Source organism: Malaya genurostris, chromosome 3 (assembly GCF_030247185.1).
Source record: "Malaya genurostris strain Urasoe2022 chromosome 3, Malgen_1.1, whole genome shotgun sequence".
Taxonomy (NCBI): Eukaryota; Metazoa; Arthropoda; class Insecta; order Diptera; family Culicidae; genus Malaya; species Malaya genurostris.
Genome location: NC_080572.1, coordinates 196,832,556 through 196,845,306, shown reverse-complemented (window position 1 = coordinate 196,845,306; position 12,751 = coordinate 196,832,556). Strand labels below are relative to the sequence as shown.

General features: G+C 35.3%; 2 protein-coding genes across 2 annotated transcripts in view; one reads left to right on the top strand and one right to left on the bottom strand.

Moving 5' to 3' along the window:
• LOC131433909 (nose resistant to fluoxetine protein 6-like) overlaps window positions 1–12,751 on the top strand; it is a 65,988-nt gene that overhangs the window by 22,725 nt on the left and 30,512 nt on the right. The window lies entirely within an intron of this gene.
• Window positions 1–12,751, bottom strand: part of LOC131433908 (uncharacterized) — a 289,089-nt gene that overhangs the window by 269,840 nt on the left and 6,498 nt on the right. The window contains exon 2 of the mRNA XM_058600522.1: window positions 6,223–6,317. The gene's annotated coding sequence lies outside the window, so the exon portion shown is untranslated. The remainder of the gene's footprint in view (window positions 1–6,222; window positions 6,318–12,751) is intronic.

The following is a 12,751-nucleotide window of genomic DNA, read 5'->3' as shown; positions in this document are numbered from 1 at the left end:
GTTTAATGTCGTAGAGAATTACGAAATTTGACTCTTCTGAATGCTAGAAACGAATCCCTACAGCATATTGATAGTTTCTTCCAATAAATTATACAAATTCGAAATGAAATAATCGACATTAAAATTCTGTATGCTATTTTTATTTTATTTTATTTTTATTTTTATAGCCGTTAGGACCGCCCATTAGTGAAAAAGCTGCAAACGAAATCAGGTAAAAACAAACCTCTCAACAAAAAATTGGGTCAGTTTGGATTCTTTCGCACTGCGAGCTGATGTATTTTGTGTCGTTTGCAAAGCTACACTCAGAAAATCCTCACTTCAATGCTAGGTGAAAACGTATGTGATTTTTATCCATAGAACTTTTCTTGTAATACTTATGTGAAGTATAGATAGCACAGAAAGAATTCATGAACTCTTAGTCCACATTTGTATCACGTAATATCTACGTAACTTTTTTCGTAGATTCTATAGAATACTTTTGTGAAATTTATTCAAAGTTCATTTAAATTGTGCTGTAAAATTTATTTCATCTGAACTTGCTTTTTACCAGAATTTTACTCAATAGTCACATTATTTTCATGTAATTGTTACTATAAAATTCTATATTGAATCTTAATAATGTATATTGGTACTAAAAACTAATAGATTACATAGTCTGTTGGACATAATACTGAAAATTTTACTTTTTAAATTCGTTTCTGTTGAATCACTGGTGAAAAATATCAAAAATACAGAATGCATTGTTCTAAACCCTTTCTCCGAAGCAGCTAAATTGAAGCAAACATTGTTCCCTTTAAGGTGAAATGTAGCGGAATGCGAAAATCGCGTTTATGATCAATTATTAAAAAACTAGACCGATTTTTGAAAAACTAAAAACACTTAAGTTTTCGAAATCAAATTTATCATAACTAAGTATTCTTAGAATTTTGAAATTTGGCTTTGTCGAGCCGTAATTGGTTTTTGAAATGTATAAACGGTCACTGTTCCGTCCCACGGGGATGATTTTAAAACTGAAAAGTAGTGTTTGTAGCAGAATTTCACAAAGAACCTGAAAATGCAGCTCGAAATTATAAAAGTTAAGCTAAAACAACCGAAAATTGAAAAAGTTTACATAAACTTTTCTGCATTTTTTTTTATTGCTTGCGCGCTGCTGTTTCGTATCGAGGTGGTGTGAGAAATGCACGGTGGGCACGGTGGCATTATATCGTGAGCAAAAATTACATATCAAATAATGACGCGAATTTATGCAGTATTGGGTTTTGTGTTGAAATAAAAACGAGTTGAATACAATAAAATGAGTATTATAAGAAATCGTTTATTTTCTAAGTAGCTGTCATTTATAATGCTAATAATGTTCAACTCTGTTGGGTTCAATGCATAGATGTTGCTGAAGCAATAATGCTTGGCTGTGTAATATCGTAAAACAGGTATTATTTTAGATTGTAGCAATTTTTATAGCAAAACTAAAACTTCAAGATTGACAAGCTACTGAATGAAATGAATACAAGCCAAGTATTATCGTTCATTAACCTGATATACAAACAAAGTGATGAACATTGAAGGTCAGCTTCGAGCCAGTCAGCATGGAAAACTTATTGGAGTTCATTGGTTTTTCAATTATTATGAATACAATGAATCAACGCTTGATTTTGCTTTCAAAATCGATTGAATAATAGGGAACTACGAAATAACTTTAGATTCAATTTCGTGTCCCAAATATGTGCTTGAGAAAAGATTCACTAAATAATGTTAACTGCATGGTTTGTGAACTATTAGTTATAATTGGAATGTATTCCAATAATGTAATCTAAGAAATTATTAAACTATTGATGATTTCTGGCACCGGAGGCCAGAGGTTGTTTGGTCTTCGGTTCGTTATCGTTGAAACAGACATTTCTAGACTCATTATGCTATATAATTCCGAAAGTCGCTTCCGAAAAAAAGTCAATGGTGAATACTTTTACGTAAATTTTATTTCATCATCGGGAAGGGCCTGGTGAACGACTGGCAAAGATATCGAAAATACTTGAATGATCTGTTGTTTTCAATCGTTCTTCTGAAGGAGAATCCATGCTTGCTACTAAACTCAGGCATATACATGGTTAGCAAGTTAGTCAATACATGTACATATAACCTCATGTTAATCATTCATAATTACTCATGATTTATAGCTCTAGTGTAAGAGTAATCACTAACAATAATGATTGAATTAGCATATATTCAAAGTGTGAAGGATTCAAAAATCCATTACGTCCAGTCTTTTTTACAAGCCAATATAACGAGAGGTAAGCCCACTGCGCTCAATCATTGAAAAATCTTCTTGTTTCTATGTGTCCGTTTTTCTTGGTACGCTTTGTGCGACGGTTCGTTCAACTGAAGCGGATAAAATTTTGCGCGCATTTTATGACGCTACATTTCACCTTAAGGAATGCATTCAGCTGGAACTAGTAGTTCGAGATGTGATTGATGTGCTGGAACACAATCTAGAGGTTTTGCCTTTTGAACTCCGCTGTAGAAAAAAATAAAATTGAATTGTGTTTCAGTTTCGTATTTTTGGAGCAGTTTTTGTGTTCCAGTTTCGTATTTTATTTACCCTTAAATCACTGTGATAAATACCTTAGAAGGGTCAAAAGGGATTTGGCCTATGTTGTTTGCTCTAGGTTTTTCAACTGACGCCATATTGCGAGCACAAAATGAACATGACAAAATGAATTCAAGTAAGTGCGTGACACATAAAATATATGTGACAACAGTAATAATTCTGACATATGGTTCATTTCATGTTCAATCATGATCCGCTGGTTGTTAAGAAGATCGCGTAAACTCCGATGACAAAGCCAGTTTTGGAATCTACGTGTTTTTTCACATAAGGTTAACGTGTGGATTTTTTTTAGTGCAGTTTCGCCTCCGACAAGAGCGATTACGTCACAGCTGCCAGTCATTAGCGGCCCTTACACGTTCATTAAAAGTGTCATTACTAAGTAATGACACTTCTGCTCAAACGCTCGTCATTACTGCATTACTGTACATCATTACTTTTTAGTATTACACGTTCATTATTAATGATGAGTATTTGTAACTACTCCAGCAATAGCAATAGCAATATTTTTATTTTCGTTTAGCTGAAAATAAATTTGATTTGTCGTTGAAACGTTAAGGTTAATGAAATATTAACAATTTAAATCTACACTTTGTCATTTTTTCGCGTATAGTTCTAAAGATATTCAGCACTTCCACAAAAAAATAAGAAGAAGAAATAATGTTGGTAATGATGGAAAATCCGGAATTCCATCATTACTCGTGTCATTACTGAACTCGTAGACCTTACACGATCATTAAAAGTGTCATTACTTTTTAGTAATGACACTTTTAATGATCGTGTAAGGGCCGCTATTTGTTTGCATGGGTGAAAAAGCAACGGTGGAGAGCATTACACAAAATCAGCCGTTCTAATGGCTCTAAAAGTTTTCTAAAGAACTATAAGGATTTGTTGTTTGCAAATCGAAGGGAAATATTCTCAGTTTAGTGCAAATCTAGAACAGTTTGGTTAGACTTGTGCACTTTTCGCTGTGTGAAATTCATAGTAATCTAGATCAAGTGAAGCCTTCTTTGTTTTTGCGAAAAATGTGAAAAAGGGGAATGCTTGCATAATTCATACAATTGATCAACTAATTGATATTCGGAAGTGTTAAAGGAACATGTTAGTTGTTTTCGTATTCACGACATCCAGTTATGTCTCTGACATTACCCACCCGCCTTTTTTTAGCGTGCATTTCCTTTATCATTACGTTGGGAAAACCTACCGATAACAATCTGAATCAATGCAGAAATTGTATGTTATAATCTTATAATATCAAAGTTATTGCTACATCCATTCACCGTAAAGATTTACATACAGGGTCCGGCACTCGAAGTGTAACCAATTAAAAAGGCCATAAATTCAGTTTGGAAAATTACTTTTACTTAATTCAAAGTACGAATTGTGTAAAAATAATACAAAATTCAGAATCAATTCACTTTTGCTCGATATGACCACCTTTTGCCTTGACTTGATGACTTGAGAGAGCGAAGGAGTTGCTTCGTTTGACCGAATGTGACTTGCAGGTATTTTGGCCCACTCGCGGACAATAACTTTTTTCAGCGCCTCGAGACTGGTGTATCTTTTAGTTCGGACTTTGCTCTCCAAAATGGCCCAAAGAGAATAATCCATTGGATTCGCATCTGGTGAATTCGAGAGCCATTGTGTGGACGTGATGAAGTTCGGAACGTTGTTTTTCAGCCATTCTTGGTTCACTCGAGCTTTGTGAGACGGTGCCGAGTCCTGCTGAAACGTCCATGGTCTGCCACCGAAATGTTTGTCTGGCCACGGCTTCAAAGCAACCTCCAGAATACTTTCCCGATAATATGTCGCATTTACCTTGACGCCAGGCTCGATGAAAACGATTGGAGAGCGTCCATCTGCGGTTACAGCGGCCCAAACCATTATCTGTTGCGGGTGCTGCCTCCTGGTGGCCAATCGATGACTCAAATTCTCGTATGAACGGTCGGTCAAGTAAACCCTATCGTTTTGAGAGTTTACGAATTGCTCAATTGGAAAAATTTTCTCGTCAGAAAATACAATGTTCGGAAATTGACCGCTTTCGGCCAAACGAAGCAACTCCTTCGCTCTCTCAAGTCATCAAGTCAAGGCAAAAGGTGGTCATATCGAGCAAAAGTGAATTGATTCTGAATTTTGTATTATTTTTACACATTTTGTACTTTGAATTAAGTAAAAGTAATTTTCCAAACTGATTTATGCCCTTTTTAATTGGTTACACTTCGAGTGCCGAACCCTGTAGACGCTTAAGTATTTATAATGGTTTCGCAACCTTTTTTCAACTAGTAGCTGAAACCATAGCTGTGATTAAAGATATGTTATAATCATGTAACGATAACTCACAAATGATAGCTAGTTCAATGTTTATGTTATGAAGAAACTCTGCCGTCACCTTGTTTTAACCAGCAGAACATAAAAAACATGTTCGTGCTCTTGTTGCAACATAGCTGTGCTTAGTGGTATCAGAACTAGTTACGGATTGCTACTATTGGAGTCAAGTTAACTTATTTTCAACTAGTAGCTAGACGCATTGTTGTTATTTAAGATATGTTTGGATTAAGTAACGATAGCTTATAATTTATAATTAATTCAATATGACAAAAAAATGTGGGTATTTGAAACCTAAATAACTATTTCGTAACTAGTTATGTTATAAAGAAATATGGCTGTCACCTTGTTTTAACCAGTAAAACATAAAAAAAACCTGTTTTAATCCACCTAGTGTTGTAATGATGCCTTTCTCATGTATAATATTGTGGTATTCTATTCAAAAATTTTCACTTCGATTTTGAAAGAAACCAAGGGATTGTTTGGAACCCGAGAACCGGTATAATCGAGGTCGGTTCGTACGGCCACCAACTAACATGACGTACAAACTCTACTAGTTTTTATTCAAAATTTGAAGATTTAATACAATTTTGCCATCGCACTCTAAATGACGATTTAAATGTTTGTTGTATCCGAAAATATGCAGTAATTTTTGGTAGGACCACAAGACCTTTCGTTTGACTCTAAGATTGGGAATAACCGTGAATCCAAGTTTGTTGAAATCGGTCAAACCATCGCTGAGAAAAGTGAGTGAGATTCATTTTGGTATACATTACCACTATTTTCGGTGCTTCCGGAACCGGATACAGGGGACCAGGATAGCCGGAATCGGTTTGTTTAGTTTGCTACTGATAATGACTATCGATTTGTGTAGTTTTGAGACCAGTTTAGAAAACTTTTTACGATTTTTGTTTCGCCGGCTTAAGTGACGGTGTACAATATTGAACACACTTTACCCTATAACTCCGGAACCGGAAGTCGGATCCGGATGAAATTCAGCAATTCCGTATGGGACTATGAGACCTTTCATTTGAATCTAAGTTTGTCAAAATCGGTTCAGCAATCTCCGAGAAAACACACACACACACACACACACACATCTTTTCTGTTAGTTTTTCATTCATTTGGCTTCTCCAATATATGTTTTCGCTCAATCATTGCAAAACTAAAAACATTCCAATCGACGCGAAGAAAGATTTCCAATCCGTAGGTGTTAGAAGTAAAATTGACTCGAAGTCATCCCAATAACATCACTTTCAAAAATCGATTTATTTCACTTTCAGAAATCGATCACTCACCTGATAGTTACGGCCAATAATCAGTATTTCAACCCCATTCAACAAATATAAGTCCTCCATTCTGTTTTGTTTATCAGTTGAATACTTGATAGTGTCTGAAAAAAAGAGAAAGTTTATATTATGATTCAATTTTGTGCATAGTAAAATGTGTTTAAAAATATGTGTCCCCTATATCATACTAGACGGGTTCGAGACTTTTTGAATTTTCCGTCTCTTAATTGAATTGGTCGTTTAGTTTTTGTTATGCAGCCGTTAATGGCAAACTACCCTGCGTTTTGAAAACAAAATTAAAAACGTGCTTAATCTACCTAGCAGTGAGATGATACCTATTTTTATCAATCCGCATGTGTGTTTTGCATGAATATTCTTCGGTGTTTTAGTCCTCATGACATTATTTTAATGACCGTCGTTCTAAGCGGCAATTTGAAATTTTGATCACTCATTGCTCTGTAATGACGAAACTGCAAATTGGATCGAATTTGAATCTAAAGTGTAACAATCGGTTTACGGTACAATGAGTTTACGATTATTCAAGGTACTTCCAGAGCCGATATTCAAGAACCAGTATAACCCAAACCGATTCGTATGGCCATATGACGAATAAATTGCAATAGTTTTGAGTCCAACTTTAAAGCATTTCGGGATAGTCATCTTCTATATCCGTTTGAATTTTAAATAATAATCATTCTGTAATTGTAGAGCAGGGAAAAGCCCAGTGGAGCTAGTTTTGCTAAAACTTTCTCTCCAACAGGCATAAAACCTTCTCATCTTTTGCATCAACAGATTATAATGATCCAAATAATACATAATACATAATAACTTAAAACTAAAACTTAGAAATTATACAATGATGAGAGAAAACTAATACTAAATATAGTATTCTAGTTACTATAGCCTATCGAGACAGATAACTGAGAAACAGCTTTTTGAGAAAATTACTAGAATGATGAAGGTCAAATACATTGGAGCAATTATTAAATAGGCGACACATACTAGTCAAAACTTTGTAATAACCGTTGTTAGTTCTAGATGAGAGTATTCTAAGAAACGGTTGGAAACGAAGAGTACGGCGTTGACTATCTAAGTGTAACAATTGTAGAAGATCTGAACAGTCTATACGAACTTGTAGTGAATCAGTGACAAAAATGACCTTACAGACGTCACATCGAACAGAGAGCAAATCTAGGTCAAACAGCTTGCAACGATCTTCGTAGCTCGGAAGGTCCACAAAACGACGAAGTTCAAAACGGACGAATTTGCGTTGGATTGATTCAAGGCGTTGAATGTCTTGAAAGTAAAAAGGATGCATACTGCTACAGTTAAATTATTTTGCCTTTGTTGATTTGGCTTTTATGAGAAAACGATTGAGCTTTGAGAAACGATTCGATACTGGAACCAGAATTCGAAAATCGGTGTAGTCGAAGTCAGATAAATTCACCTGAGTAGCTGTTTAGTTTACATTTGTTTCAAAATGTTTGAAAATCAGTGTAGACATCTTTGAGAAATCGTAGTGCGAATTAAATCCGAATCGAAAATTGAATACCACTAAAACTGAACTATCCAAATCTGCAAGCCCGATAAACCTGATTAATTTATGTGAAAAAACATTTTTATATTAATCACCCCGAGTCCCCAAAACCGGAAGATCTGACTGAAAAGCAAGATGTGTGATAGGATCATAAAACTTTTCCTTTGAATCTTAGATGATTCTTAGATTTCCATATCATCCTGTAGTTCCGGAACCAGAAGACGGATCCAAACATAATTCAGGAACCCTGTTTGGGAGCATACGACTATTCATATGAATCTGAGTTTGTAGAAAACAGTTGAGTCATCTCCGAGAAAATTGAGTGAAATTATTTGTCACACATGCATTCGCTGATCTCGACGAACTGATTCGAATGGTATATGGGTGTTATGTTTTTTCCAGCATTTATTGCTGTAAGTAGTTTTAATCAATATAATTATGGAATTGCTTTCAATTCAAAAATGCTGCCATCATCTGGTTTAACACATGGATCAATAAGTCCCGAGACTAAAGCAGAGATGGCGCTCGTAGTAAACCAGTAACCACGTCTTTTTAGAGTACTAACCTTTGCTTGAAACGGATCAAAATTTTAAGTCGATCCGACCAGAAACAGCTGAGTTATCGAGGTTGAAGTAAAGTCGTTTTGTAGTTTGTTTAAAAAATGGAAAAAAACGAGTTTCGTGTTTTGATAAAACATTGTTTTTTAATGGGTAAAAACACCGTGCAAGAAAAACAATGGATTGAAAAATTTTATCCGGACTCTTGTCCATCAAAAGCAACGATTTGTCGGTGATTCGCCGAGTTCAAACGTGGTCGTACCGACACAAATGACGCGGAACGCTCGGGTAGACCTGTGGAAGCCGTTACACCGGAAAATGTGAGTGAAGTGACAAAAATTATAATGAAAGATCGTAAAGTGAAGCTCCGTGAGATTGCTGAGATGACACAGATATCATATGGAAGTGTATTTACTATCCTTCGTGAAAAATTGAGCATGAAAAAGGTTTTTTCCAAGTGGGTGCCGCGATTGCTTTCGATGGAACAAAAACAGCAACGAGTCGATGATTCAGAAAGCAGTTTATCGCTATTTACTCGCAACAAAAAAGATTCCTTGCGTCGTTACGTGACCATGGACGAAACATGGATACATCATTACACTCCAGAGTCGAAGCGGCAGTCATCTGAGTGGCGCACAGCTGGCGAAAGCCGTCCGAAGCGTCCGAAAACGCAGCAGTCAGCTGGCAAAGTCATGGCGTCAGGTTTTTGGGATACGCATGGCGTGATTTTCATTGACTACCTCGAAAAAGGTAGATCGATCAACAGTGATTATTATATTGACTTACTGGTGCGTTTGAAGGAGGAAATCGCAAAAAACGACCGCACATGCAGAGAAAAAAAATCCGTTTTTCATCAAGACAATGCACCCTGCCACAAGTCGATGAAAACAATGGCGAAATTGAACGAATTGGGCTTTGATCTGCTTCCCCACCCCCCATACTCGCCAGATTTAGCCCCCAGTGACTACTGGCTCTTTGCTGATCTTAAAAAAATGCTCCAGGGAAAAAGATTTTGCTCCAATGAGGGGGTCATCGCTGAAACTGAAGCTTATTTTGAAGCGAAAGATAATTTTTTTATAAACATGGTATTGAAAAATTGGAAAAACGTTGGAACCATTGTATCACCCTTAAAGGTGATTATGTTGATGAATAAAAAAAAATTTTGCAAAAAAAATGTTGTTTCCATTGTTAGTCTCGGGACTTATTGATCCATGTGTTACATATGTCATATTCGAACGATTATGTTACCAAAAACGAACAGTCTTTTTGGTACTTAGAAACAATTGAATGTAACAGTATAAAAAATCATGTTTCACGTAGTTCCTACTGCTGGAATAGGGGGAAAAGTTTGTGTAAGCAAAATATCGATATCTCCTTTAAAAATGGACCGATTTTAACAATCTATTGCTTCTTGGCTAGCGATTTTCGAGCGAATTTTAAGTCTAAAAACATATCCTGTTCTCTTTACATGCTTACGAATATCGATAATCGACATACTAGTTGATTAATTTAATGAATTTTTCAAACTTTCAATGCTTCGCTTGCATCGTAATACATAATACAATAATACACGAGAGCAATAAAATACAGGGTGTAACATAATATTAAAATTGCAAACTCATTCATAAATTCTTTTACATCTGAAAAAGGCACAACAACGAAACTGCCCCGAAACGGTTTGTGTAAGTATAAGTACGCATTAGTATAAGCTTCTAGTTTATTCGAGACAACTTTTATCTAATCATTCAAATCGAATTGAACATATAAGAAGATTCGAATATTATTCAGGTCTTTTAGATAATGATGTATAGTTGGAATGAGCAAGGTGAACTATTTTCATCGTGACAAATATTTTGGCCTGTAACAAACAATGAAATTTTTTTCTATAAACGAGAAATTCATATATAAGAGCATTTTGATTATAAATTGAACATCTAAATTGGCCGTCGTCAGTGAATAAAAAGCACGGGAAGCCCACTGCGTTCAGTCACTGAAAATATTCTGTATTTCTATGTGTCGGTTTTGCACGATACGCTTTGTGCGATGATTCGTTCAATTCATTCGGATATTATTTAGCATATTTAGACACTTTCACAATTTTGGGTTTGTTGCTTTGTTCAAAAGCACATATTTTTCTTCAATTTCTTCGCGTTTCGCCTTCGGCGTCAGTGGTTAAGGGGCGGGTAGGGTCTAACACTTTGAAAAATCTTTTTTTTTTGTATATATTCTTATAGTAAAACATTTCAAGAATATTCTGTGAAATTTTCAAGCCTATCGGAACAAAACTCAGCAAATTATTGGCCTCCTTGCTTATCGCATACTGCGAATAAGTAAGAGTTCAGCGCACTGGCCCAAGATTTCTAGTTCGATTGACTTCAAAACTCGATAAAACATTTTTGAAATATTTCATTATAACAAAATACTAAAGAAAAAATATGATTTTTGAAAATGTTAGACTCTACGGGTTCCCTAGAGCAATAAATTTTTTCCTTCGCGTTTTTCTCGAAAGCAGGTTTTGAAAGTCCGTGTCCACCGTTATTCAAAAAATTCTGCACCATTTTTTTCGAATTTTGTACACATTTTGTACATATAAAAAAACTAGACCCCAACGTTTTCCTTTTCGTGGTTTGTTACTTTGGGGAGGTTTTACAGCTACAAAATGGCGGATTTTTTCGTGAAAAATCGTAGTATTGACTTTAAACAACCACCAAAAATTCAAAAAAAAATCAAACAAAAACGTTGGGGTCTAGAAGAAACATCTACTCTGTCTATGCTACTATGATTAATTGACTTCTGATTAGTCTGCGCTGAGGTACAGTGGACACCGCAATTCATGATTCTGAGGAAGCATTCTCAAAAATATCTCTCCACTGACTTATTTCTAAATATATTTCCACGAAAAAATTACAAAATGTTGTTCGAATGATGCTTTGTATTATGCAAAACGTTTGAGTTCATTTTTTTAAATGATAGTTATGAAAAAATCGCAAAAATGATGTTTTTTCATCGTTTATCATTAAACCATTAAAAATTATGTTGTTGCAGTAAATACAACAAGAGATATTCACGATAAAGTTATGTTCTTTCTTGTGCAGAGTGAATTTCGAAGAGGCGACATTGATGTAAGACTTATTATTCCCGTCGAAAAAAAAACAATCCTCCGAAATTTTTTTTCCGTTATAACTGCAAACGGCGTAAAAAGTTAATATGCAAAATACCGATTAACTAATGCCAAAGAAAGAAAATATCGTAGCAAATAAATAATTAAGTCATTTCGATGCTCCACAATATTGATGTCATTTCCCTCGAATGTACAACGTAGGAAGAGCGGAATATTCCTCCTCTATTTGAAACTGAATGCTCAACTCTGAAAATAAATTCTGTATCAGGATCTAAATTCAGAACCTGAAGTTGAAATTATATTCAAGAATTGAATTCTTGATATTGGAACTGAGCTCTGGTAGTGAACTAATCGAAAAGAGATTGCACTGTAGGTTTAAGTAGGATCTGCAGTTTGTACTTGTAATAATTTAGTGTATTCAGTATCTCACAATTGTCGAACTATTGTTATCTGCGTTATTGCTTCTGAGAGCCAAGACGAAGACATTATATTCGATTATATCACAATTCGTTGATTGCAAGTCAAGTATTTCACAAAATAACATGGCGACCCTAGATGACTTTTAGTACAATAACCCTACCCGATGTATTAATAGCAACACACTTCGAAAGAACCAAGTGATTTTACATCCTATTAGATACACAAAAATCGAGCGTCGCAGTTCACGCGAATTTACGTGGAAGAACATTTAATATTGTGTCTAAAATTCCATGCCATGAAATTCATTGAAATAAATAAAAATTAATACTGATAGCGACCGCCGTGACTTGAACCGAGAATCGTTGGATCCCAAAGTACGTCTGTTAATCGACTGGGCCACAGAAGCACACATCTGTTTTGTTGATGAAAGGTGCATTTTAATTCATACAGTTTCACCCGCTAGCCGAATGCACATTACAGTCGAAACCAATAAAATTCAAGCTAATCTAACATTAAGTTATTACAAATGAAATTTTCCGTCATTTGAAGTATTAGGTCTTTAAGAGTTACATCGTATGAGAGATTTAGTCACTTGAAAATTTTAATTTTTTTTGTGTGTAGTCCAGTCCGGTAAAGCTAGTTCACATTGGAATCCATCGGATAATTGAGCATCTTTAGGCAAACTACCTTCCAATCGATTACTAGTCTGAATTTCAATTTCCGTTTCGGGCAAAACTAAACCCACACAATCGATAGAATATTTAATTAGGCACTGTTTCTTTTTTACTCCAACTCGCACGACGATTTCGGTACGAATTCGCTGCGGCTAGGTTCGTCCGTGCGGTTTATATACCTATTCAAGTATAGTTCATTTAAGTGTTGTTTGATTCCGAGTGGAAGCTC